The 25,013-nt window shown below is 40.8% G+C and overlaps 1 protein-coding gene across 14 annotated transcripts in view; it reads left to right on the top strand.

The window, feature by feature from the left end:
- Positions 1–25,013, top strand: part of ptprsa (protein tyrosine phosphatase receptor type Sa) — a 513,824-nt gene that overhangs the window by 120,781 nt on the left and 368,030 nt on the right. For 4 of the 14 annotated variants that reach the window (XM_060941289.1, XM_060941288.1, XM_060941287.1 and 1 more), the window contains exon 1: positions 19,414–19,795. The exons of the other annotated variants lie outside the window; for them this stretch is intronic. The gene's annotated coding sequence lies outside the window, so the exon portion shown is untranslated. Of the gene's footprint in view, positions 1–19,413; positions 19,796–25,013 lie in introns of those variants that run through there. 14 annotated transcript variants of the gene reach the window in all.

Here is a 25,013-nt window from a genome sequence, read left to right as displayed (position 1 = left end):
GCATGCAGCTACGCTTACTAGTGAATGACTCAACAACAGATGCAATATTTTTCGTTACGCTGCAACATTGGGATATTCAAAACGAAATATTTTCATTGGTCATACTGTAAGTCTCTTTGTATTCGCTCACTATCAAGACTCATGACTGGAGGAAGCCATGATCTTAAGGTTAGAGAAGCAGCCTTGGGCCCAAAGGGTTGCTGGTTTGATTCCCAGGACCGGCAGGAAAAATGTGAGGGGAGTTGAGTGAATGAACAGCACTTTCTCCTCCCTCTGTATCTTGGCTGAAATGCCTTTGAGCAAGGGACCTAACCCCCAACTGCTCCCCGGGTGCTGTAGCATAACTGCCTACTGCTTGGGGTATATGTGTGCTCATTGCTCACTTGTGTGTGTTCACTGCTTCAGATGGGTTAAATGCAGAGGAGGAATTTCACTGTGCTTGAGTTTACATGTGACAAATAAAGTCTTTTTCTTCTTCATTTTTATCTACACTTTGTGTTCCATAATCATTTTCTCATTTGCTCCATTTGACATCAATCTGGGCGTTTCTGAAAATGTAGTTTTGCCTTTGAGCTATAAGGATAATGTTTGAACTTAATGTGCCACTCAGCTCTACCCCTTTTAATAATAATAATAATAATAATAAAATCAGATAATAGTAATAAAATCAGAGATTTTAAAAGCTAGAACAACCAACTGCTTAGCCAAATCTCATCTCATTATCTGTAGCCACTTTATCCTGTTCTATAGGGTTGCAGGCAAGCTGGAGCCTATCCCAGCTGACTACGGGCGAAAGGCGGGGTACACCCTGGACAAGTCACCAGGTCATCACAGGGCTGACACATAGACACAGACAACCATTCACACTCACATTCACACCTACGGTCAATTTAGAGTCACCAGTTAACCTAACCTGCATGTCTTTGGACTGTGGGGGAAACCGGAGCACCCGGAGGAAACCCACGCGGACACGGGGAGAACATGCAAACTTCGCACAGAAAGGCTCTCGCCGGCCACGGGGCTCGAACCCAGGACCTTCTTGCTGTGAGGTGACAGCACTAACCACTACACCACCGTGCCGCCCGCCTTAGCCAAATATAAATCTATAAACATCTGTGTGAAGCAGTGAACACATTGCCAGAAGGCTTTGTCTATCACTGGCTTTACAATTATAATTTCTTATGTCCTGTTCCCACACTGAGTTCACCCTTGACTTAATAACTTTTGAAAGTGCATAACTTTTTCTGAAATGCCTGAATCTGTTACACAAGCAGGAATTAGCTGTGAACTTAGCAAAACGCCAAATGCTAACAGCTGAAAATAGGAATGCAGGGGATGCTCATGAGGAGGTGAGGTGTGATGTGAGCCTGTAGCTCACAGATCACAATCATTGACTTCTTTCTGTGGGTGGTAAGCAAGTCCGATATAAAAAAAATATACTGAGGAAGTAGAGAGGTATATATTTATATTTGCTTCACATTTTTCATCCGAAGCAGCTTAAGTGAGGCAGAATCCAAGCTAAGCATAGCGTACTGACGCAACAACTGAACAGTGACTCATAGGCAGGTTTTAGGTTTGGACCCACCATCTCTGAGGTAACAGTGCACCATGAATTGCCTGAAGCACTATACCCAAAGTAGATGTCCGTGGTATTATTAGAGTCAAATCTAGGTGTAAGTGTGATAAATAACATCATCCCAAAGGTGATTATTTTCCATTAACAGCACATCCTGAAGTCTTATACCACAGTGATATGCAAACAATTACAATTTTTAATTTACTGATAAACAACACATACTTTTCCCATTAATAGTTATGCCTGTACGTGTGCACGCGCATTCATGCAATTATCCAATCAGGCGATCATGTCAAAGCAGCGCAGTTCATAAAACCATACAGATACAGGACAAGAGCTTCAGTTAATCTTCACATCAAACATTAGAATGAGGAAAAATTTGATCTCAGTGACTCTGGCATGAACATGTCATGATTGTTGGTGTCAGAGGAGCTGTTTGGGAGTATTTCAGAAACTGCTGATGTTCTGGGATTTTCACGTACAACAGTAAGTTCAGTGTGAAAAAGCGGAGAATGAGCAGAAAGTCCTTGTCGATGAACAAAGTCAGAGGAGAATGGCTAAACTGGTTTGAGCTCATATGTGCGTGTTATATATATATATATATCTCATCTCATTATCTCTAGCCGCTTTATCCTTCTACAGGGTCGCAGGCAAGCTGGAGCCTATCCCAGCTGACTATGGGCGAAAGGCGGGGTACACCCTGGACAAGTCGCCAGGTCATCACAGGGCTGACACATAGACACAGACAACCATTCACACTCACATTCACACCTACGGTCAATTTAGAGTCACCAGTTAGCCTAACCTGCATGTCTTTGGACTGTGGGGGAAACCGGAGCACCCGGAGGAAACCCACGCGGACACGGGGAGAACATGCAAACTCCACACAGAAAGGCCCTCGCCGGCCCCGGGGCTCGAACCCAGGACCTTCTTGCTGTGAGGCGACAGCGCTAACCACTACACCACCGTGCCGCCCATATATATATATATATATATATATATATATGAGTGATTCCACGCTTATGGGTACTGAAATGGGGACATGAACTTATTCACCTAAAACCATTTCTTTTTTTACCATCAGGTCACAAAACATGTAATCTTTAATGAATGATATGTTAAAAGATAACTTTAATTTTCTGAGATGTAATAAAAACATATTTATATGCCAAAGTCAAGCCTGTGAGTTCCAAAATGATGTCTGTTACATTACTTCTGTTACGATTGTCCATCTCGCGTCTGTTACAAATTAATTACAATCTAGCTATATACATGTTAATCTTATTGAAAGAATGTGTATGTTTATTCTACTACACATGTTTATTAATTATATTTGCTAAAACATCACCTTCCTATGTTTCAAAAAGTAATTCTACATTGTTAAAATTGAGAATATATATGTCCACAACACTTCTGTTACGTTCTGTCTTTGGCATATAAATATGTTTTTATTACATCTCAGAAAATTAAAGTTATCTTTTAACATATCATTCATTAAAGATTACATGATTTGTGACCTGATGGTAAAAAAAAGAAATGGTTTTAGGTGAATTTTTAAAAATAAGTTCATGTCCCCATTTCAGTACCCATAAGTGTGGAATCACTCATATATAAATTTTTTTATGTGTCCATACAATATAAACAACATTACACGGTGGCGTGGAGACATGAAGTTTGACTTCTCGTGTTGAAATATATATCACTTGTTTGCTTCGCTCACTCATGAAAGCTACATTCATCACTCGAAGATCAACTTCATACTTTCACGCAACTGTGTAATACTCTCTATTTACAATTATGATGAGCAGAAAAGCATCTCAGAAAGCAAATCATGTCAAACATTGAGGGAGGCTACAACAGCAGATGACCACATCGAAGTTCCACTCCTTGTAGAAGAGGACAGAGGAAGATTGGAAAAACATCACATGACAGACTGATTTGATGATGAGATCATTCCATAAATGGCCAGGCGTACAGGTGTTAATAATAAAGTGGCCAGTCAGTGTATATGTAATATAGAAATAACTGCCACTGTTTGTGTGCATCTATCTGCATTTTAGAGCGTCTGCTTGCGCGCGCACACACACACACACACACACACACACACACACACACACACACAAACACATTTGCGGCACCCAAAAAGGCACTGTGTGTATAAAGACTCTCAGTATACAAGGCTCATTACACCCTTATGGATTGCCCTTGTCGAGCAGTAAGTGCTCCTTTATCATTCCCCACACACTGGCGAAATTTACCACACTAAGCTCAGCTCAACACCTGGGGACAGCACTGTCGAGGAAAGCTGTAGATTTATACACCTGATTAAAGCAGGCAGGTGTGAATAAGAGGCACTAGGAAATTCAACATGAAAACCACAGTAGCACTTTTACAGGACGACCGTATTGATTAGCTCCTTTACGCCACTCTGCATCAACTGGGTTTTTACACACGGACATCTGTTTGGACCGTGCCATGTCCAGCAACCCGAGCCTCCATTTTATCCCGACGCATCAGCAAATTATATCAGTTTGGAGTCTGTGAGTTTTGGAAAATCATTTGAACTCATCATTTCAGTGGAGCATTTAACTATATGAAGTAATACGTTTTATTTGAAATGATTCTTGTAATGGGCGGCACGGTGGTGTAGTGGTTAGCGCTGTCGCCTCACAGCAAGAAGGTCCTGGGTTCGAGCCCCGTGGCCGGCGAGGGCCTTTCTGTGTGGAGTTTGCATGTTCTCCCCGTGTCTGCGTGGGTTTCCTCCGGGTGCTCCGGTTTCCCCCACAGTCCAAAGACATGCAGGTTAGGTTAACTGGTGACTCTAAATTGACCGTAGGTGTGAATGTGAATGGTTGTCTGTGTGTCAGCCCTGCGATGACCTGGTGACTTGTCCAGGGTGTACCCCGCCTTTCGCCCGTAGTCAGCTGGGATAGGCTCCAGCTTGCCTGCGACCCTGTAGAACAGGATAAAGCGGCTATAGATAATGAGATGAATGAGATGATTCTTGTACAGTTGTCTGCTTTTTCTTGTTGAATTCCATACTTTGTGTTTTAGCTTTACTTTTTTTCAGTGTTCTTCTTGTTTATATTCTTTTACTCTGAAGCACTTTGAGTCTCATTGTAATTGTAGGAAAGTTTAATTGTCTATTTCCGTTTCCGGTTGAGAGTACACTGTGCACATTTTGGCTGCTGCTTCTCACTAGTAGTCTGGCTAACGCGACTTCAAAGCTCTGCGAGCATTTGGTCTGGCAAAGATATTAAGCCCAACCGTTTCCCAAAGGCGTGGTTGACCCGCCTCCCTGAAATGCCTCAGTTTGCTACTGGTCGAAGCCAGAAAAGGCTGTGACGAAGCTTAAACCAATCACATCACTCTTTCCTCTGACATACTGTATGTGACGCGACGGAAACTGCTTGAGTAACAGGAAGAAGATAAATACCTCCAGGGCTGCTCTTTGCTCCGTTTTCAGTGAGAACTTCCCGTTGAATGCTTTCAATACAGCATCTACCGCTGTGTCAAAGGCTTGCCGCTGCTCCATGTTCGTAATGTTTCTAGTGAATGAAGCGCTTCCGGCATAGATTCTGTAAACAATCTATGGCTTCCGGTCGTAGTTCTACTACGTCAGTGCCTTGAACATGCCTCTACCCAGGGCCGTTGGAGATGCTCAAAGTTGATTGGCTCCCGATTTTTCGGGAGCTTGGACGAGCTGTAGATAGCTTGCCTTGCCAGACTAAGCTTGCAACAGGCCCTCGTGTTGCGTCACACTTAGGATGGGCGGGCCCAGGCTATCTCACTAGAGCTTTTTATTTTTCTTTTTTCTCCCTTTCTTTTTCTTTTTGTGTTTGTATAGTTTGATATTTGTGTTTTTTTGTTTTTTGTTAATTTTGTTTCAATGTTTTGTCCACCGGTTGTGGTGTAGCTCCAGACCCAGTTTTGGGCGTCAGTTCCCTTTGGGCCTTGGTGCACTGTGGGTGATGCCTGTGCTCTTCGCTATGGACTGCAGTGAGCTCGTTGCTCTTTTTAACATCAGGGTTGTCCAGCGCTCTGTGAGGCGGTGCTTCCGTGCTCGCTTTGTGGATCCATGGCGCAGCGTTCCAAGCGATGTTGCCCAGTGGTGTTGCAGTGGCTGTGCAGGTGGTTTGGGATTTATCTTTGTGTGCCTTTTAGTGGGACTGTGGGTACCTATGCCACTGGAATTACGTCCTGATCCTCTTTTGCTGGACTTTTTTTTTTAATTGTAAACGACCTTGGATGTGAGAAAGGCACTATATAAATTTAACTTATTATGATTATTATTATTATTATTATTCATACATCATCTATATCGTTTATCCATCAGGGTCATGAGGGAAGCTACAGCCAATCCCAGCAATTTAGAGTAACCAGATACCTTCATTCGCATGTCTTAGAATTGTGGGAAGAAACCAGAGCATCTGGAGGAAACCCATGCAAGCACAAGGAGAACATGCAAACTCCACACAGTTGGCTGCAAGGTTCAAACCCAGAATATTCTTGCTGTGACATGAAAGTGCTAATCACTGCACCACCGTGCCACCTTATTATTATTATTCCATCCATCCGTTATCTGTAGCCACTTATCCTGTACAGGGTCGCAGGCAACCTGGAGCCTATCCCAGCTGACTACGGGTGAAAGGCGGGGTACACCCTGGACAAGTCACCAGGTCATCACAGGGCTGACACATAGACACAGACAACCATTCACACTCACATTCACACCTACGGTCAATTTAGAGTCACCAGTTAACCTAACCTGCATGTCTTTGGACTGTGGGGGAAACCGGAGCACCCGGAGGAAACCCACGCAGACATGGGGAGAACATGCAAACTCCGGACAGAAAGGCCCTCGTTGGTCGCTGGGCTCGAATCCAGGACCTTCTTGCTGTGAGGCGACAGTGCTAACCACTACACCACTGTGCTGCCTTATTATTATTATTATAACATTAGTTTTACATGATATAATTTATCAGAAAAGTTTCCGTAGTTCTGTCCACCATGTTTTTCAAATTCTCATGGAATTCTCATAAGTTATGGGATTGCCTTTCCTCAGAAGAATTTCAAAAATTTGCATGTTTTGTCATTTCTGTGCCTCTTACCCTGCTTTTGAGAAAACATATAAAAGACCTACTTGTGGGTCGTTCACTAGTTTGAACTACTTTTGGTGCATTGTTGATACTTCTTAACACAATGGAGTCTGTTGACGTTTAGTTAGCCAGCAATGCAATCTAATTTTAGTTGTCCTGAGGTTTTTCTTAGTAATTAACCGATACATCCGAGGGAAATGTTAATATTCTTGACATGCGCATCTCATGTCTTCCTCTCCCGCTGCAGCTTTACTTGCTAGCTAAACTGTTATCCTTAGCCATTAGATAGCTCCTATTTCTTTTACTGAGCATCCATATTTCCCAGTTGCCTAGCAACAGCATTCTAACCACATGTTTGTCTTCCCATGTTGGAAAGCATTTCCAGTTTAAGTGCACCACCATGACATTTTGAAATGTTCAAGATATCAGTGTTGTGTGTTTTAAAATATCACTACATACAACATTGCAGCTGTTGCATCAAATTTTAATCCCTAGACACAAATCTGGGTCTGGGCATATTGAAGTTCAGCCAATAATCTGTCTTTAATGTCCACAATCTGTGCTGTCTCTATCTGAGTCCCATCTGATGCTTTCAGACACTACAAACAGTCACCAATCCCTAAATCCTGGAGAAAAGAAAAAAAACCTCAAAAAACAAATTGTCATTGATGTTTCACAGTGTTATGTTTTTTTTTGTTTTTTTTTTTCCCTCCTTGACCCAGCAAGCATCCCTCGAGTATAACTACAAGCACGGTACATTCACAGCTTTGAAGATCTCACTGACCTCTGCCTCCTGCTGCTTTGATTCAGTGCTTGGAGGAATATCGATCGCTTGCCTTCGCTCTCCTCAATATTTAATTCTCCTCATATCGTAGTCACACTATTAACACAATGCAATGCAGTGCTATTGTCTGTGTTTGCTAAAGGAATAAAAATGACCTCCTTTCTGTTACACATTATCTGTATGGTATTAGTTATCCTGTGTATTGTTTAAAAAACAAACACAGCTGGTGTAACTGGCCATTCTTTTGCATAAAAACAACATGTTCTATGCATGTTTTGTTCCTATACAGGGTTTTGTTACACCCAGGCTTTACAGCAGTGCTTTTAGCATAGTAGCCGCAGTGCTAATGTATGTGCAGCAGAGCGTAGATACGAGCTTGACGTGAATGCAAAGTGTACAAAACTTGTGTGATCAGTGAGAAAAAGGCTCACAACGACAACGCTGTTGGGAACAGACTTACATAAGCAATCCATATACATTCTTACTATTCCAAAGACCATTTAAAAAATACTGCATGGCTTTATTTCATGATTTTATTTAAAATACTTCATGAACAAAACTTGGAAAAAAAAAACAAAAAACTTGTGCACCATGAAAAGAGATTTCTGAGATTATTAAGTGGGTCACATGATAACATCTCATCTCATCTCATCTCATTATCTGTAGCCACTTTATCCTGTTCTACAGGGTCGCAGGCAAGCTGGAGCCTATCCCAGCTGACTACGGGCGAAAGGCGGGGTACACCCTGGACAAGTCGCCAGGTCATCACAGGGCTGACACATAGACACAGACAACCATTCACACTCACATTCACACCTACGCTCAATTTAGAGTCACCAGTTAACCTAACCTGCATGTCTTTGGACTGTGGGGGAAACCGGAGCACCCGGAGGAAACCCACGCAGACACGGGGAGAACATGCAAACTCCACACAGAAAGGCCCTCGCCGTCCGCGGGGCTCGAACCCGGACCTTCTTGCTGTGAGGCAACAGCGCTAACCACTACACCACCGTGCCGCCCCCACATGATAACATTTTAATAAATAATTATTGTTAATAGTCTTTGTTGCCTCTTTTTGTAATTTTGATATAACAGTTAAAAAACAAAACGTCACGTTTTTATCCATTTATAGACCAGCGGCTACAATTATCGACAGTCCATAATTATCGACACCTTTTCAGATTTACCGATAAAAAACAGTTCTACAAAGGTGAGTTTCAGTTACAACAGTTATTATTGGTTAATTAATCAACCGGAAGACCCGCCTCGCCCTTTGATCTTGTCGTCTGATGACACGGCTCTTTACCCGAGATGGAATTTTTTTCAGCACGACCAACAATTTGAGGAAAACCTGGATGTTATCATCGCAGGTAAGCATGGTGGAAAGATCATGGACATGTTTTTACTGATCAAATTCACAGATATTTCATGACCTCCTTGTCGAAACCTACTTTGTTTCTTACTCTTTCATTTGACAGTTGCCATTTTATATCTAAACGCACATTTGAGAAGTCACGTGAGGTGTCGATAATAGTGATCACTTTCACTGGTGTCCACCATTATCGACACCCTGTGGAATTAAGTGACATTTACAACTGTTATGGATCGATCTTTGTGTAACATTGTTGAAGTCGATGAAGCACTTTAGAAAAATAAAAGTGCTGTGATTTATAATTGTTTCTTTTTCTGATTCATAATAGAATGGAATGTTTATAGAGTGTTTGGAATCCTCATCTCATCTCATTATCTCTAGCCGCTTTATCCTGTTCTACAGGGTCGCAGGCAAGCTGGAGCCTATCCCAGCTGACTACGGGCGAAAGGCGGGGTACACCCTGGACAAGTCGCCAGGTCATCACAGGGCTGACACATAGACACAGACAACCATTCACACTCACATTCACACCTACGGTCAATTTAGAGTCACCAGTTAACCTAACCTGCATGTCTTTGGACTGTGGGGGAAACCGGAGCACCCAGAGGAAACCCACGCAGACACGGGGAGAACATGCAAACTCCACACAGAAAGGCCCTCGCCGGCCACGGGGCTCGAACCCGGACCTTCTTGCTGTGAGGCGACAGCGCTAACCACTACACCACCGTGCCGCCCTATTTGGAATCCTACTGCAGTAAATAGAATTAGACCAGAATTAAATTCCTAGCATATAAAAAAATTACATGCTTGAAATATTCAGATTTTTCTATTCCATTCAGATTTTTTTTTTTAGTTTGTTGTAAATATCTACCACGTTATGATATCAGTAGACATTTTATATTTTGGTTCGATGAATAAGAAATTAATACAAACAACAACGAATGGTTAACAAAATGTGATCTATGAAAATACTTAGAAAGTGGGTAGAAAGTGGGACAAAAAGATTTTCTGACACAGGTTAAACATTATCTGTTCATTTGTTTACAAACATTAGAATTATTTCCTCATTTACGACATCCATGTATTTATATAAAAGCTATTTTGTACTCAATATAAGTCTATGTAAAACAAATTTTAAATAAAAACTATGTTTCGTTAAATTAATACTACATACCGATGATTTTTAAAATAAATAATCATCTGGATGTCGATAATTGTGGACAAAGGTGTCGATAATTGTGGAACGGTGTCACGTGATCTGATACGCTAAGTAATTGGGAATCAACTCAGGGTTTTTTTCCCAGTGGAAGTTCGAGTAATTATTCCTGCACAATTTACGTATTGAAAGTCTTTTCTACTTTTGCAATAGCTAAAAAATCGTTAAGGTGTCGATAATTATAGCCGCCGCTCTAGTTACATTTAATGCTGTGAATTATCTACAGAAGAAGTTTTCACTCACATTCTAACAGCTGTAAGCACTCATATTTTCTTGAAGTTAATAAGACTAAAAAATGCAACTTGTTACTCAGAAATAATAAAGTCTCTTTAGCATGGACAATAAAACATACCAGTGTCTGTTCTGATACATAAATAGTGTGATGAAGCTTCAGAACGTCTTTTGATTTCACATGTATATTAAAAAGTGTGTCACGGTTCACCACAGTGTATGCTAGGACATACTGTTACCTTACTTTTGACTTTTTCAAAATACAGATTAAAACATATTTCCAATTATTACTGTCTACCTGTTGGTTTCTTTCCTGATGAAGCGGCTTATCTCGGTGGTTCTCAACCCTTTTGTGTTTGGCAGTGTCTCGTCAAAACTTTTGCAACCCTTCCATCCTTCCCTCTCACCCTAAACTTTCCTTTAAAGTCCCTTTCACATATAAAATCTATTAATGTATGAAGTAAAAACACCACAGAAAAGATAACACATTTTCATTCCCACTCAGTCTTCCATAACAGAAAAGTAACGGATATCGTGTATTCTCACCTGATTGTATTTAACAGAATGCTACAGAGCACCGACCATGCGAGACCAGATATGACGTACAATTCATATAATGAAGCGGCAAGTCCATTGCTGTGAAAAGCCCAAACTGAGACATTAGCTAGTTAGTAACATGGCGCAAGCATACATGTCAACCTTTGGTCAATCAAACCTGTATAACCAACCTCCAAAATCCGTATTTCCCTTATAAAATACTTATAAGATGCAAATTAAAATAATTTACCTAAAATTTGAGTGATAATTAACAATTATATATCCCAGTTACTTTTTATTCAATATTAATAACAATAAACCTTCAGAATGAATACAAAGCTCCAATGTTTGACAAAAACACAAAGTGTCACTCTAATGTTCTGAATTGTACTCCATGACAGCTTTTTTAGCACTCTGCACCAATACCTCACGAGGCTGCATGTCACAGCAAGTGTCTGTGTTGATCTTGCCGGAGTGCCCATTCAGAATCTTTTCAGTCCCTATTGAAAGTCGCTCAGGTGGAAATACGCGTTTCAAACAAAATATTACTTCCTGGTTGGCGGGATTCTCGCAATGCGGTGTGCGCATGATCAAAAGTGGAACGAAGTCTCGCTACCACAAGATAACGTGCGATTTCATAAGACTCTTTACTGGCTGTGTGTGCTTTCTGTGGTGTACAGTACGTTTGTAAATGTTATGCGCTCTTTTATGGGAATTGATTATAGCTGTAAATAAATATTGAAGTTTTTTTTAAAGAATCCGTATATCTTTATTTGTACGCCCGTATACTACGTTTATTGAATCAAATCCGTATAAAATGCGGACATTCCGTATAGGTTGGCATGTATGCGCAAGTGGAGCTGCATCACATCTCTGTTGAGAGTTGTTTTCCTGTTTTACAATGTTGAACATTTGTTTTGTTCACGTAAAGGTTATTTATAACATTTTTGCCTATACAGTGGGTCTGCCGTATCCGCTGACTCTCTCAAGCATACAAGCACAACCCCTAGAACTACACACCCAGAATGCAATGCACCATGACGTCACTACCGGTTCTCCATAGACAGCATTAAACATGCTTTTACTTTTTCACTTTTATTTAAACGTAACTTCAGTTAGTTCGTCTTGTGTTTGTTTTTATTTTCCATGTCAGAATCCTGAGAGAGAGAGAGAGAGAGAGAGAGAGAGAGAGAGAGAGACCGTGTTTACATAACTTTTATTACAGTAATGTTTTATTTTATTATCAGTTACTCAGAGGGGCGATGTGTCATACGTTGAAGGCATGCCAAATCTAGGGGTCCGGGGGCATGCCCACCCGGGAAATTTTGGAATTTTTAACCCTCTAAAATGCTATTTCCTGCATTTTGAGGGGCAAATTTTGGTGGAGTAAAGCTAAGTGAAATGTCTCTACACTGTAAAACATTTCAAATTGGTTTAACTTGGAAATGCAAGTTCACCTGCTGCCTTGAAAATGCAAGTTAACTCAATTTGACAATTATCTTTGTTTCAACTCAGAAAAAGTCTCAATTAGTCAAGACAACTAAATAATTCAAGTCTAACCTTTGAAAACTTGCACAGATTAGTTCAAATTAAAACACTTTTCAGAGCTCATTGAGTTAAAGAGAAAAAGTAAGTGGACATAACTAAACAAGGCTGAAATATTTCACAGTGTATTAGAGTACATGTCGTCCATGTATTTTTTTTCTATATGAAACAGAACCGATAATACTATCACGTAATTACGTCTACTTAGTATCATTGAGAGGATAACACCCTCTTACCATGGGTTGCTGTCAGCACATATCATGACGAAACTTCACACAGTGCTGGTCAAATATTTCAATGATTAGGTCAAATAGCCTTGGAAATTTTGAATAAACATGTAATAATACCTAAAAACCGTTCACATCTCTCGGCAATCCTGTTTGGACCGAGGAATAAACCCGTGAAAGTAATATTCCCGATCCTTCAAGGACCGCTGTCAGCCCCCAGGAAATCCAACTGACTGGTAATGACCGGTCGTGACCCCAGATCGGGTGCGAATGAATTAATTTTTTTTCTGTTTGTTGCATATTTTTCAAATCAAAACTGTGTGATATTGGTGTATTGAAGCGTGTATGAATGGCATATGGGGCTGTATTGGTAAACTGAAAAAACTACATTCCCTTAGATTTCTCATGGACCCCCCCCCCCCCAACACACACACACACACACACACACACACACACAAACAAAACGCGAGAAAATTTGTCTTCAATGTCCTTGCTGAATTAAAGAGCAAATAGATTTATATACCTGCTCAGCAAGCAAGAGCACGAATAACTGTCTTTCTTTTCATCTTCAGTGTGAGTAAACAGTCATTCATTTTTTTGGTTTGCGAAATTTGACTTGGGATGTTAAAAAAAATTATACTAAAACCTTACCTTGTTATCATCAAGCAACTTGGGTGCCTTTGTCGAGCCCAAAAAGTTTGCAATGGATATTTGTCTGAAACTCCTCTTCATACTGATTTTCAGTGAGTGGTCAGGGCAGCAAGTGAATTAATGTAGATCTCGAGCAGCATCAAGTTTTTGGGCACCCAAAACTGCTTGTACGCGTCGTGAACGCTATCTAGCCATCCGGACAGGATGCGAGTTGTCAGTCAGATACAAATGCAGTGACACTGTCATAGCCTTGGTGTCACAGGGTCCCCGCTTTGGCGTGAGTACCTAGGGAAACCAGACATGTCTTGACAGTTGCCACAGCAACGGGTTAATTAGTCCACAGAATATTCATAAATTAGCTTGTCTACTAAAAGTGATGGGTTTTGAAGTTCTTCGTAAGCCAAATAAGGAAAATCCCGGAAAGCGGAGGCAATCGGTGACGTCAGGGCCAGGCTAATTTGCATTGGTTTTGGTGCAAATGGGTGCTACCAACCTACAGTACAAAAGGATGCCGCTGGGGCACCGGGATGAAGGGACGCAGCGGAATTTAATAAGAGAAAACAAAGGCGCACAGCAGGCTATTTATTCTCTCCTTTTCTTCCTTGTAAATAGTCAAAGGACTCCCATCATAATTGGGGGGGGGGCACAGTGTACCTCCTGTACACTATGGTGCTCTCGCTGCATCTGCTGATGTTTGCTTGTTGTTTTGAGTACGAGTTGTGCCATCACCATAATCACTACCTCATCATTTACATCACTGCCAGCAACATTATGACCGGTCATAACACGTAAATTTGAGGGTTTCGATTCCCACTGGAGCTGTAACAAAAGATTTCCGTAAATGTTACTGGGTCGACCGGGGGGTAGATTAAAGTTTCCACGTTGCCATTTTACTCCTATTCTCACAGCACACCATTACAGCATAATAACAGAAAATTTACAGTTTTCACTGTGAGTAGAAATGTGGTATGATTTTCACCATTGCTCTTGTGTTTTTAAAAGCTCAATTAATTCCAAAATACTGTGAAACCATGACATTTTAGTAACATCAGAAACAACCATAGTGTAATGTAGTAGTTATTTATGCTACATTACACTCTCAGAAAGAAGTACTAAACCAGAGGTGGGTAAATGCTGGGGGCTGCATTGATAACAGTAAAGTAAGCCGGGGGCCACACGTGCTGATAGTAAATCAGACCCTCCAGGATTTCGCGATGTTGCGATTTGCAACTTCAACGCAAATTCAACCAATCCCCGCGAATTCAGGGTAGTGTTGCAATTATATCCAATCACCGCAACTTTCCCGCAAATTTGACCAATCGTTGGTGTCGTCTTGAGGTGACGTCGACAAACTACCTTCCGCCTTACTTCCGTGTATAAGTTCAAGAGAAGCAGCATGTGTGAGTCAGTGTTTATATACTAGTGCATCTCAAAAAATTAGAATATTGTGAAAAAGTTCAATATTTTCCATCAGTTATTTAAGAAAGTGAAAATGTTATATATTATAGACTCATTACACATAAACTAAAATGTTTCAAGCATTTTTCTATTTTAATTTTAATTAGTATGGCATACAGTACAAAAACATAAAAAAAATCTCAAAATATTAGAATATTTCATTTCGAGTTTGAGTAAAACAGTATGAACACAGTGTATCTCTCGGTCTAGTTCAGTACACACAGCCACAATCATGGGGAAGACTGCTGACTTGACTGTTGTCCAGAAGATGATCACTGATGCCCTCCACAAGGAGGGTAAGCCACAAAAGGTCATTGCTGAAAAAGGTGGCTGGAAAAGGTGTACAAGCAACAGGGATGGCCGCAGTCTTGAGAGGATTGTCAAGAAAAGTCAATTCAAGAAACTGGGAAAGCTTCAGAAGGAGTGGACTGAGGCTGGTGTCAGTGTATCAAGACCCATCACGAACAGACATCTTCAAGAAAGGGGATACAACTTTCGCATCCCTAATATCAAACTACTCCTGAGCCAGAGACAATGTCAGAAGTGTCTGGGCTAAGGAGAGAAAGAAATGGACTGTTGCTCAGTGGTCCAAAGTCCTCTTTTCAGATGAAAGTACATTTTGCATTTAATTTGGAAATCACGGTTCTAGAGTCTGGAGAAAGAGTGGAGAGGCACAGACTCCAAGGTGTTTGAAGCCCAGTGTGAAGTTTCCACAGTCTGTGATGATTTGGGGTGCCATGTCATCTGCTGGTGTTGGTCCACTGTATTTTATCAAGTCCAAAGTCAATACAGCCATCTACCAGGAGATTTTAGAGCACTTCATGCTTCCATCTGCTGACAAGCTTTTTGGAGATGCTGATTTCCTTTTCCAGCAGGACTTAGCACCTACCTACAGTGCCAAAACTATTACCAAATGGTTTGCTGACCATGATATTACTGTGTTTGATTGGCCAGCCAACTTGCCTGACCTGAACCCCATACAGAATCTATGGGGTATTGTCAAGAGGAAGATGAGAAACACCCGACCCAAAAATACAGATCCGCTGAAGGCCACTATCAAAGCAGCCTGGGCTTCAATAACACCTCAGCAGTGCCACAAACTGATCACCTCCATGCCACACCGCATTGATACAGTAATTCATGGTAAAGGAGCCCCAACCAAGTATTGAGTGTATAAATGAATATACTTTTCAGAAGTTGGACATTTCTGTATTGTAAATCCTTTTTTTGATTGATCTTAGGGAATATTCTAATAATTTGAGATATTGGATTTCTGATTTTCATGAGCTAGAAGCCATAATCATCAAAATTAAAACAAAAAAGGCTTTAAATATTTCACTTTACATGTAAGGAATATAGAATATATGAAAGTTTACCTTTTTGAATTAAATTATGAAAAAAGGAACTTTTTCATGGTATTCTAATTTTTTGAGATGCACTAGTAGGCTTAAATTCTGTTATTGAAAGTGTGTTATGTTTACAGTGAAGGACTGTGTGCACTTTATTTTTTTTTACTTGATACAAGAAATTAATGGATGCCAACATTTTTGCCAAAATGGTATTTTATTTTCCATTGTTTAGGCAGCTTCAGCATCATACTGTGAGATTCTGTTCAAATTGTTTTTTTTTCTTCTATGAAGCCTGAGCCATTTATTTTATTAGTTTATAATTATTGTTTAATTTAGTCTTCAGGAGAGACTGCCTGCACACAGTACTAGTATTAATAGATTTTTTTTTCTTACATGAAAGCTGAGGCATTTATATTATATTTTAAGGTAACTTCATGTTGTGCTGTGAGGTTCTCTGCACTTTAACTTTTGAACCAACAGGTACATTTGGATAAGTAAAGTCTATTTTTCTGCAGTTTTGTAGTCTTGGTCATCTTTTATATTGGTAAAGTTGTTTATAGGACCATTTCACAGTGTCTTTGTTTTTTTAATCAATAGTTTTTCAGTAATAACTTAATATTTAACATATCAATCGAAAAGAAAATCGCAACAATTTCTCGCAACTTTCACTTCCTCCCGCAATGTAATCGCAACAAAAACCTAAAAAACACCGCAACTTTCATCACAATTTTTTTGGAAAACCCCCGCAACATCAGACATTTTAGCCCGCAACAATCACAAAAAAGGCCCGCGAAATCCTGGGGGGACTGGTAAATATGAAAATGTATTTGTATTGAATTACATACTGTAAATACCACACGCAAACTACAGATTGCATTACAAATGACTAATTTTAAAATTTGGGACAGTAGGATAGTGTAAGGCTGAATACGATAACCGATAGCTGACCACTGTCTTCATGTAAAGGAGAAAAAAATTCAAAATAAAGGTAAGTATCGTGCCTTTTAATGATTGTGAGACAGTGGTATGGTTCTGAATAATAACAGTAAGAGGAATATAACAGAAATAATAGTAGCAACAACAACATGTGTTCACACACATATGTAGAACCAAAAAAGCAAGGGTCGTCTGAACGTGACGTGTTTCTAGCTGTTTGGAAATCGTGTTTAATTTAACACAGTGAACAGAACAGGCCGAGCATCACAGTGCCATCTATCACTCATACTGTGTGTGAAATAGCAGCATTAATGCAAGAAATGTCTTAGCAAAAAATTGTCTTGATGAGCCAGCAAGTTGGATAAAAATACTTCGAGGGCTGGATCTGGCTGGCAGACTGTCCAAGTTTGCACTAAACTATAACTTTCCTTGTCAGTGTGGTGGTATGGTCATATCCATCCATTATCCATAACTGCTTATCCTGTTCTACAGGGTCGCAGGCAAGCTGGAGCCTATTCCAACAGACTATGGGTGAGAGGCGGGGTACACCCTGGACAAGTCGCCAGGTTATCACCGGGCTGGCACATAGAGACACAAACAATCATTCACACTCACGGTCAATTTAGAGCCACCAATTAGCCTAACCTGCATGTCTTTGGACTGTGGGGGAAACCGGAGCACCCGGAGGAAACCCACGCGGACACGGGGAGAACATGCAAACTCCACACAGAAAGGCCCTCGCTGGCCGCTGGGCTCGAACCCAGAACCTTCTTGCTGTGAGGCGACAGTGCTAACCACTACACCACCGTGTCATCCTTAAAATTCTGACATACTTGATTTTTTTTTTTAACGATGGGGTATCGTGAGGTGTCCCAGACACCATATCGCATAACTTCAGAGGTGTGGACAGTAACGAAGTACATTTACTTGAGTACTGTACTTAAGTACGCTTTTTGAGTATCTGGACTTTACTTGAGTATTATTTTTGTTGGAAACTTATGACTTTAAAGGAACAGTCCACCGTATTTCCATAATGAAATATGCTCTTATCTGAATTGAGACGAGCTGCTCCGTACCTGTCCGAGCTTTGCGCGACCTCCCAGTCAGTCAGACGCAGTCAGACGCGCTGTCACTCCTGTTAGCAATGTAGCTAAGCTCAACATGGCCAATGGTATTTTTTGGGGCTGTAGTTAGATGCGACCAAACTCTTCCGCGTTTTTCCTGTTTACATAGGTTTATATGACCAGTGATATGAAACAAGTTCAGTTACACAAATTGAAACGTAGCGATTTTCTATGCTATGGAAAGTCCGCACTATAATGACAGGCATACTAACACCTTCTGCGCGCTTCGACAGCGCATTGATATGGAGCTCAGATATCAATGCGCTGCCGAAGCGCGCAGAAGGTGTTAGTACGCCTGTCATTATAGTATACGCCTTCTTGCTGTCTCACAGCAAGAAGGTCCTGGGTTCGAGCCCAGCGGCCGGCGAGGGCCTTTCTGTGCGGAGTTTGCATGTTCTCCCCGTGTCCGTGTGGGTTTCCTCTGGGTGCTCCGGTTTCCCCCACAGTGCTGGCTGGAAGTGGGTGGACACATTGGGTGGAGTTAGCGAAAGTGGGTGGACGTCACGTGATGTCGTTAGGCGGCGCAAACAGTGACATCAGTGACCTTTTAAGCGGTAGTCTCACGACCCGGATAGTAAACAATAAACATGGAGGACATGGAGTCGTTAGTGTTGCTGGTCTTGGTGCTGTGGCTTGTTGTCACTGACAATGCCAACAGATACTGGCAAGAGCGTATAGATGAGGCGAGGCGCATAATTTGTCGTAATTCTTCTTCTTCCGGGTTTACGGTGTTTACAGATGGTGGTTCCCAGCGTGCTCGCGGGGCGTGTGTGGGCATGTGAGGACACTCCTCCTCACCAATCAGTGCACAGGGGAGTGTCTCCTCATGCCCCTAGCCCCACTCGGCTCGGTTTGGCTCACTTCAGCCCCACTCCAAAACCGTGCGAGTTTTGGGTGCTGAGTAGGGCTGAAGTGAGCTCAGTCGTGCTGCTCTGAGGTAGTCGAAACGCGAGCCGTGTTGGGCTGAAGTGAGCTGTAAAAGGGTAGTGGAAAAGGCCCATATGTGTCAGCCCTGTGATGACCTGGCGACTTGTCCAGGGTGTACCCCGCCTTTCGCCTGTAGTCAGCTGGGATAGGCTCCAGCTTGCCTGCGACCCTGTAGAACAGGGTAAAGCGGCTAGAGATAATGGATGGATGGATGTGTAATCTGATCCTGTGCATAAAAGATACAAACTCAGGATACAGATGATTTACCGGTACCACTCGAGCAGTGATGTAACTCTGTACTGGTTCCGCTGGGTGTCGTCGTTTTCCCTCGAAGCCCCAGAGGCTCTTTTTTTGATTTTTGACTCAGTAAAGAGAGGGACAGAGACCCCCTCTCTCTCTCCTTCTCTCTCTCTCTCTCTCTCCACCCCCAGCCAGGATTCACAACCTGAAGAAAAGTGTTCGGACAGAGACACATACCGGACCGAACAACAGCTGAAAACTATTTCAATCAGTCGTGAAAACTTTCTGCTCCACATGCATTTGACCGGTTAGTTCAGCACTCAAACCGGACCACCGTGCCGAACTCAAACTAAGGCATGTGGTACCGAGTCGGAGCGGAGATTTCTCATTTCCACCTAAAGTTTTAGAGGATCCAAGGCTTCGTGTGGATTTCTCTGCCTTGTTTTTCATGGATGCAACTTAAACACGAAGGACTAGCTCCGTTTCGGATCACACACACAGTGACTTAGAGATTTGGACCTCGGTGAGTTCGTGTTTATAAATAAACGTGTTTGTTTTCTGGTTTTAAATGTAGACTGCTAGATGTATTTACGTACTCATTCATATATAAAAAAGACCTGGGCTTCATGAAAAACGCTTTACTGGAGCAAAAATGAACCGCTTCCAATCAAAGTGCTGGAGTTTATGAGCCTGGGGTAATGCTAATCCACACCGTAATCATTCACTATGCAGCTTTGTCTCTTAGTAACTTCCCCAGGCTTTTAGAAACCTATTTTAATATTTCAGCATCATGTTATATTAAGTGATATATGTGCTGGCTCAGGACTCACCCGTTCTTCAGGTTTTTAAACCGTTATCTTTATTATTAGATGTTTATACACCAGCTAACACTGGCGTTTTGTCATTTGGAGTAGAAAGTTATCCCCCTTTAACATAACAATATCAACATGCTATCTTAGCACATTATATATATATATATATATATATATATATATATATATATATATATATATATATAAAAGCTTAATATTCACTCGAAAGATGAACAATAAAAAAGTAAAACGCTCAAAAACACCACACTAGCTGACTATATAGTAGGTTTAAATAGCAAGTCGCTAACGGTCGCACTCTCACTGGTCTCCATGGCGACCTGCATGCATGCACACTATCACACTAAATAGTATGCATTTCCTCCTAGTGTTTCAGTACGGGAGCACTGTGAATGCGCACTGTTTAGTATGTTAGTATACAGGACGTGTTTTTTAAATCGGCTAACTGGGCATTTCTTTACGTTTACGAGCCATTTCTTGATTAAAAAACAAAACATTTTAGATTTCGAGTGTCGACCCATTTAATTTCATTATTTTTGGAGGCAACTTTGCTATACTTCGTTTCTTTGCATATGCCTACAATGGTACTTGAAAGTTTGTGAACCCTTTAGAATTTTTTCTGACCTCAAACATCATCAGATTTTCACACAGTAGATAAAGAGAACCCAGGTAAACAAATGAGGCAAAAATATGATTGCATGGTTATTTATTTATTTATTGAGGCAAATGATCCGATGTTGCATATCTGTGAGTGGCAAAAGTATGTGAACCTCTAGGATTAGCAGTTAATTTGAAGGTGAAATTAGAGTCAGGTGTTTTCAATCAATGGGATGACAATGACGTGAGTGGCATCCTGTTTTATTTAAAGAACAGGGATCTATCAAAGTCTGATCTTCACAACACATGTTTGTGGAAGTGTATCATGGCATGAACAAAGGAGATTTCTGAGGACCTCAGAAAAAGCATTTTTGATGTTCATCAGGCTGGAAAAGGTTACAAAACCATCTCTAAAGAGTTTGGACTCCACCAATCCACAGTCAGACAGATTGTGTACAAATGGAGGAAATTCAAGACCATTGTTACCCTCCCCAGGAGTGGTCGACCAACAAAGATCACTCCAAGAGCAAGGCGTGTTATAGTCGGCGAGGTCACAAAGGACCCCAGGGTAACTTCTAAGCAACTGAAGGCCTCTCTCACATTGGCTAATGTTAATGTTCATGAGTTCACCATCAGGAGAATACTGAACAGCAATTGCATGCATGGCAGGGTTGCAAGGAGAAAGCCACTGCTCTCCAAAAAGAACATTGCTGCTCATCTGCAGTTTGATAAAGATCACGTGGACAAGCCAGAAGGCTATTGGAAAAATGTTTTGTGGATGGATGAGACCAAAATAGAACTTTTTGGTTTAAATGAGAAGCGTTATGTTTGGAGAAAGGAAAACACTGCATTCCAGCATAAGAACCTTATTCCATCTGTGAAACATGGTGGTGGTAGTATCATGGTTTGGGCCTGTTTTGCTGCATCTGGGCCAGGATGGAACAATAAATTCTGAATTATACCAGTGAATTCTAAAGGAAAATGTCAGGACATCTGCCCATGAACTGAATCTCAAGAGAAGGTGGGTCATGCAGCAAGACAACGACCCTAAGCACACAAGTCGTTCTACCAAAGAATGGTTAAAGAAGAATAAAGTTAATGCTTTGGAATGGCCAAGTCAAAATCCTGACCTTAATCCAGTCGAAATGTTGTGGAAGGACCTGAAGCGAGTAGTTCATGCGAGGAAACCCACCAACATCCCAGAGTTGAAGCTGTTCTGTACAGAGGAACGGGCTAAAATTCCTCCAAGCCGGTGTGCAGGACTGATCAACAGTTACCGGAAACGTTTAGTTGCAGTTATTGCTGCACAAGGGAGTCACACCAGATACTGAAAGCAAAGGTTCACATACTTTTGCCACTCACAGATATGTAATATTGGATCATTTTTCTCAATAAACAAATGACCAAGTATAATATTTTTGTCTCATTTGTTTAACTGGGTTCTCTTTATTTACTTTTCAGACTTGTGTGAAAATCTGATGATGTTTTAGGCCATATTTATGCAGAAATATAGAAAATTCTAAAGGGTTCACAAACTTTCAAGCACCACTGTAAGTCTTTCGCACAGTACTAATATATATATATATATATATATATATATATATATATATATATATATATGGGTTATATGTATGAATTAAGGATGTTAATTTACTAGTATGTTTGTTATTACAGAAATGTGGTATTCAAAGCAAATACTTGTTTTGCAAACTTTGTAAGCTTTGGCCATCATAAAAAAACAAAAAAAACTGAATTAAAAATGTGTCCGGGAGCTTTTATTAGCCTCGGACATTTATTTGTCAGTGTCATTGTGAGACTTGCCAATGACAGTAACCCTACTAGACTAGTTGTACACAGATCCAGAGGTGGGCAAAGTACCCAACTTCATTACTTAAGTCAGAGTACAGATCCCACTGGTCAAATGTTACTCCGATACAACTGAAAGTAGTACAGTCAAATTTTTACTTAAGTTAAAGTACTGAAGTACTTGCTTTTAAAAATACTTAAGTATTAAAAGTACATTTTCTGTCAACACATCATTGTATTCTTGCCACAACGCTTACAAAACCTAATGCCGTTACCAAATACAGAAATGTGAATTCACAAAATGAACACATGCTGTGCCATCATGGTGGTTTAACGTTAAGCTAGCTAGTCAGTGAAGCTCCACCTGACATGCTAGCAAACTCTTTTCAAACTCGAAATCATATTGGGTAGCTAACGTTACTAGAAAAGAAAGATTTCTACATTCTGTTTATTTGGCAGGATTATGCTAAAACGTATTTCTGAAAGGACTTTAGATAAGTTAACGTTATTCATGTTAGCATAACTCCGTTTTTACATGCTAACTAACAGTGTCCAATTTAACTAGCTGTGTGTTAACGTTAGCCGTGGACAAGGCTACGGCAACTTGGCAAGCAAATCCATAGAAAGTCATTTGACTAACCAGACTGCATAGCTATTGCAACATTATCGCTAGCTCTAAAAGTGCAGACAACTTCGTTGCAAGCTTTCTCTTGGAATAAAAAATTCACATACTTCAATTTGCTTCTGCAGGTTGGATGGCAAGTTTTTATAGGCTGTGATTTGGTTCATTTTTGGCAAACAAAGCAAACATTTAAAACGAAACGAATCATTATTCCTTTCAGAAAACTGAAACATGGGTTCTAGGTATGGCCGTGGGTGCATGCATTCCCCAGAAGAACCGCCTCCTTCCATTCTGCCATCAACTGATCGTGTTAAATAATGCTGCGGAGAAATAATTGAACTTTATTTTATACAGTTTATGGATGTGACGTGACCCTAGTGATTACTGATCGGCTGTCTCAGCGTCACCTGTGAAAAAAAACAAACACGTTTTAGAAAAGAAAAGAAAAAAACATCGACTTTCAAAGCCGCTTCATAGTAACGAGTAACGAGGACCTTGATAGAAATGCAGTGGAGTGAAAAGTACGATATTTGTCTTTCAAATGTAGTGAAGTGAAAGTCATAAGTTTCCAAAAAAAAATAAGACTCAAGTAAAGTACAGATACTCAAAAAGTGTCCTCAAATAAATGTACTTCGTTATTGTCCATCTCTGCACAGAACCAATAGAACTGCTTTAGAAATGTAGTGTGCCATTCATCCTGTAACTGATAATTGTGGAAGGTTTTAATCAGAGCTGATCCCTGACCCCAGCTGAAGGATGGTGTATGAATCAGATGGATTAAAGCTGAAATCCTCTTTATCCGCATTAAAAAAAAAAAATTCATGGCTGAATTTTTCCCCGAATGTGATAGTTTTAATTCGACTGCGGAAGACTTGCTGAACTAAACACACTTTGATTTCCTGTGTGCAGTGCTGTTTACTGGGAAACAAAAGCCTTTTATTCTTATCTTCTTATATGTTTTTTAAGCTAAGGGAGAATAATTTCACGAAAAGCACTTAGCAGGTGTCTTTTGTAGGTTGTGTAATTTGTTTTCATGGCGATTATTGTGTTTTGAATGCTTTTTTTTCACCACTTCATTTGTTGCTCTAGTGTGTTTTTATCCTACATTCACACAAGCAAACAACAACAAAGCCACAGGAGACCATTCATTTTCAAAAATGGAAGAAACGCTTATAATTCTTATCCATATAAAACATCTCATTAAGTGTGTATGGAAACATTATGGAAAAAAAAGCCAAAAATAAAGCTTAGAGTTAAGCAGCAGAGATCATTGGTACTTCTGGTGAATATAAATAGCTAGTAGAGTTAGCTAGTTTTGCTAATCGGCCAGCGGCATTCATACGAATCCTAGCATGTAACAAGAAGCTCGAAAAACCAATTTTCACACATTATTTTTTAAAACGTATTCTTATCTAGCGGCGGCACAGTGGTGTAGTGGTTAGCACTGTCACCTCACAGCAAGAGGGTTCTGGGTTTGAGTCCAGTGCCCGACAAGGGCCTTTCTGTGTGGAGTTTGCATGTTCTCCCCGTGTCCACATGGGTTTCCTCCGGGAGCTCCGGTTTCCCCCAAAGACATGCAGGTTAGGCTAATTGGTGGCTCTAAATTGACCGTAGGTGTGAATGGTTGTCTGTGTCTATAGCCAAGTTTACATTAGACCGTATCTGTCTCGTTTTCTTCGCGGATGCACTGTCCATTTACATTAAAACGCCTGGAAACGCCGGGAAACGGGAATCCGCCAGGGTCCACGTATTCAATCCAGATCGTGTCTGGTCCGGTGCTGTGTAAACATTGAGAATACGCGGATACACTGTGCTGAGCTCTAGCTGGCGTCGTCATTGGACAACGTCACTGTGACAGCCACCTTCCTGATTCGCTGGCGTTGGTC

Source organism: Neoarius graeffei, chromosome 15 (assembly GCF_027579695.1).
Source record: "Neoarius graeffei isolate fNeoGra1 chromosome 15, fNeoGra1.pri, whole genome shotgun sequence".
Taxonomy (NCBI): domain Eukaryota; kingdom Metazoa; phylum Chordata; class Actinopteri; order Siluriformes; family Ariidae; genus Neoarius; species Neoarius graeffei.
The sequence above is the reverse complement of the archived record's forward strand: the minus strand, read 5'-3'. Positions and strand labels throughout refer to the sequence as shown.